The 4,536-nt window shown below is 40.7% G+C and overlaps 1 pseudogene; it reads left to right on the top strand.

Moving 5' to 3' along the window:
* The first annotated feature begins 995 nt into the window (after positions 1 to 995).
* Positions 996 to 2,838, top strand: LOC102829374 (annotated as a pseudogene).
* The last annotated feature ends 1,698 nt before the right edge of the window (positions 2,839 to 4,536 follow it).

Raw genomic sequence — 4,536 nt, 5'->3', positions numbered from 1 at the left:
TAAGATGTTCATTTTGGTTCAAGATTTGAAGAATGTCTCCAGACAATTGTCTCTGGGAGTTCTCCAATCTCAACCAGCCTAAAAGTTTGGATTTTGTTTGTTGGCATTTTAGGAATATGAAGTTCGGTCCCACATTTTTCTCCCATTCCATCAGGGTCCATCTATTATGACCCTGATTAGGATGGTCAGTAGTGGTAGCTGGGTACCATCTAGTTCTACTGGTCTCTGGGTAGATTAGTCTGTGGTTCATGTTGACTACAAGTATTTGTCCTATAGACTAGTTTTCCTTGGAGTCTTTGGTTCCCTTCTTTCTCTTTTGCTCCTTTTTCTTTTTATTGTGAATTGAGTGAAGCTTTACAGACAAGATCACCAGCATTACATTCTACAAATCATATGCTTTGTTTCATCTCAATGATTGCAATCCCCTCCATGCAACAACAGTTGTCTCATTTAATATTCTCTTTCAAACTCTTTTATGTTTGTAGGATATATATGTATTCCACTCCTTCTCCCATACTCATTCAGCCTGTGTCTCTGTCCATGTACCTACACACAAAACACTGTTGTTTCAAGGTTGTGTGTACAACACTATTTACCTCTCTCCCCTTTAGTCCTTGCATACTTCCCTGTGTCTTCACCTACCTTTATCATTCTTCTGCCAACCTTCCTCTTCTTGTATATTACCCTTCTTATATATTGCCCTCCCTCCTGTCACCCAAGTTAACATGTGTCTACCCTCCAGCCAATGAATTACTCTCCCTTCCCTCCCACCATCAAAGAATGTTTCTTTTAGCATGAAAATATTTTCTATAGTTTTTACAATAATGGTCTCATACAACATTTGTCCTTTTTTGAATGACAATTCATTCATCCTAATGTCCTCCAGGTTCATCCATGTTATAAAGTGTTTCAAAAATTCATTGTTGCCCTCACTCGCCACTGATGGCCTTCCTCTCCACATGCTCGCTAGCCCGCCAGCCCACCGCCTCGCAGAAATGCTCGGGTTACCTGCAGTCCTTCGACAGATGAGACCAGTGTCCAGGGAACTGGCTCCTAATCTTACTCGGGCTTATGCCAAAGATGTAAAATTTGGTGCAGACGCCTGAGCCCTAATGCTTCAAGGTGTAGAGACCTTTTAGCCAACACTGTCACGGTTACTACAGGGCCAAAGGGAAGAACAGTGATTATTGAACAGAGTTGGGGAAGCCCCAAAGTAACAAAAGATGATGTGACTGTTGCTAAGTCAATTGACTTAAAGGATAAATACAAAAATATTGGGGCCAGACTTGTTCAGGATGTTGCCAACAATACAAATGAAGAGGCTGGAGATGGCACCACCACTGCTACTGTATTGGCACGCTCTATTGCCAAGGAAGGTTTTGAGAAGATTAGCAAAGGCGCTAATCCAGTGGAAATCAGGAGAGGTGTAATGTTAGCTGTTGATGCTGTAATTGCTGAACTTAAGAAGCAGTCTAAACCTGTGACAACTCCTGAAGAAATTGCACAGGTTGCTACAATTTCTGCAAATGGAGACAAAGAAATTGGCACCATCATTTCTGATGCCATGAAAAAGGTTGGAAGAAAAGGTGTCATCACAGTAAAGGATGGAAAAACCTTGAGTGATGTTAGAAATTATTGAAGGCATGAAATTTGACTGAGGTTATATTTCCCCATACTTTATTAATACATCAAAAGATCAAAAATGTGAATTTCAGGATGCTTATGTTCTGTTAAGTGAAAAGAAAACTTCTAGTGTTCAGTCTATTGTACCTGCTCTTGAAATTGCCAATGCTCACTGTAAGCCTTTTGTCATAATTGCTGAAGATGTTGATGGAGAAGTTCTAAGTACTCTCATTTTGAATAGGCTCCTGGTTTTGGTGACAATAATAAGAACCAGCTTAAAGACATGGCTATTGCTACTGGTGATGCAGTATTTGGAGAAGAGGGATTAACATGGAATCTTGAAGATGTTCAGGCTCATGACTTAGGGAAAGTTGGAGAGGTCATTGTGACTAAAGATGATGCCATGCTCTTGAAAGAAAACAGTGGCAAGGCTCAAATGAAAAATGCATTCAAGAAAACATTGAGCAGTTAGATATCACAACTAGTGAATATGAAAAGGAAAAGCTGAATTGAACAACTGGCAAAACTTTCAGATGGAGTGTTGTTGTTGTTGTTAAGTGCCGTCGAGTCAATTCCAACCCATAGATACCCTGTATAGGGTTTCCAAGAAGCAGCTAGTGAGCTTGAACCGCTGACCTTGCAGTTCAAACGACTTTGCAGTCTGGCGCATTAACCCACAGCGCCACACCAGGACTCCAGATGGAGTAGATGTGCTAAAAGTTGGTGGGACAAGTGATGTGGAAGTGAATGAAAAGAAAGACAGAGTTACAGATGCCCTCGATGCAACACGAGCTGCTGTTGAAGAAGGCATTGTTCTTAAAGTTGGTTGTACTCTGCTTCGATGCATTCCAGCCTTGGACTCACTAGTTCCAGCAAATGAAGATCAAAAAATTGGTATAGAAATTATTAAAAGAACACTCAAATTCCTGCATTGACTATTGCTAAGAATGGAGGTGTTGAAGGGTTGTTGATAGTTGAGAAAATTATGCAGAATTCCTCAGAAGTTGGTTATGATGCTATGCTTGGAGATTTTGTCAATATGGTAGAAAAAAGAATCACTGATCCAACCAAGGTTGAAAGAACTGCTTTATTGGATGCTGTTGGAGTGGCCTCCCTGTTAACCACAGCAGAAATTGTAGTCACAGAAATTCCTGAATAAGAGAAGGACCCTGGCATGGGCAGAATAGGGGAGGTATGGAAGGTGGCATGTTCTAGTTCCTAGAATAGTGCTTTGCCATTTATCAATGAACTGTGTGACAGGAAGCTGAAGGCAGTGTTCCTCACCAATAACCCCAGAGAAGTCATTTAAAGAGAAGAAAATGTCTGAAGAACAGCTGGCTGATATTTTAATAAATCACTTATGATCATCAGTTACTGGCTTCAGTTGACAATATGTAATGGTTTACTGCTGTATTGTCCATGCCTACAAATAATTTATTTTGTATTTTTGAATAAAAAGACATTCGTACATTCCTGATACTGGGTGCAAGAGCCATTATCAATGTACTGCTTTCAGCATAAATCACTGAGGTATTCTTACTACTATTCTGTTAAAATCAGGATTTTAGTGCTTGCCATCATTAGATGAGAAGTGAAGAAGCAGCCTTTCTGTGGAGAGTAAGAATAAGTGTGTACAGAGTCCAGAAATAACCAATTATGTGAACTTTGTGTAATAAAAACTTGTTTAAAGTCAACTTTAAAAATGTCATTGTTATTCTTCAACATTGCATAATATCCATTGTGTGTATGTTTATCCATCCTTCCATTGGTGGGCACTTAGGCTGTCTCCATCTTTTTGCTGTTGTGAATAGTGCTGTGATGAGCAGAGGTGTATATCTGCTTGTGTTCTGGCTCTTATCTCTTGTGGATCTACACCAAGTAGAGAGATTGCTGGGTTCTCCCTTGCTCTTGAAGAGTAGAGACCAACAGTTGTATCTTATTGCTGTTGTTGTTGTTTGGGTTTGAACTGCCGACCTTGCAGTGAGCAGTCCCATGCTTACCCTACAGGACCACACCAGGACATTGTTACTGTTAGTCCATTGTGAGTCCGTTTCTCATTCAGAATTTGGAAAGCAAATAAAGGGAAAGGGACAGTGTTCTGTGTAATCATGTGAGGTGCCATTTCTCCTGTGAGCTGGGGAAGTTCAGAATACTTTTCTTTTCTTTGCTTCCATATGGATTTCGAGTGCAATATCGCTGAGAATCCATTGCTTGTCCTGAAGAAGTGCATATGTGTATTTGTTTTCTCCAACTGTTACCCACTTATTGTTGTTAGGTGCTGTTGAGTTGATTCCAAATCATAGTGACTTTGTGCAGGGTTTCTGAGCTCTAAATCTTTGCAGGAGCAGTAAACCTCATCTTTCTCCCATGGAGTTGTTAGTGGGTTTGAATATCGACCTTATGGTTAGCAGTTACTAGACACCAGGAAAAAACATATAAAAGTGTCTCTCTGTGACTCCCAATGATGGGGAACTCTGGAGTGCTGAAGGTCAACCTCACCTGTTCAGCTGGAAGGCCCAGGGCAATATCCAAGCTGAATTAAGAAGACTTGAGCCAATGCACTACTAGGGGAGAGAGATGGGACTTTTGGGGAAGACCAATCACTGGGAGGAGAGGATGGGTGGAGTTTCCTCTGGGGGTCTGAAAGAGAAAATGGAAGATGGATTCAAATTCAGGGAAGAGCAGGTGCCAGACAAATGACTCATGGGGGACATGAGCTTAATCCTCTACTTTATGATATACATCCTGGAAGAAAATGGCTCTTGAAGGGGAAGAACAGAATGACATTTGAACTACCACCTGTGTATCTTTGAGTGTGTCAGTTGACATCTGTATGCCTGTCTCCTCACTGGAAAAATGGGACTAGTGATAGTACTTAGTGCATAGGATTTTTAGGAGGATTAAATGAGTTAA

This window comes from Chrysochloris asiatica, unplaced genomic scaffold, assembly GCF_000296735.1.
Source record: "Chrysochloris asiatica unplaced genomic scaffold, ChrAsi1.0 scaffold00183, whole genome shotgun sequence".
Classification (NCBI taxonomy): Eukaryota; Metazoa; Chordata; class Mammalia; order Afrosoricida; family Chrysochloridae; genus Chrysochloris; species Chrysochloris asiatica.
This window is presented reverse-complemented; position numbering and strand designations above follow the sequence as displayed.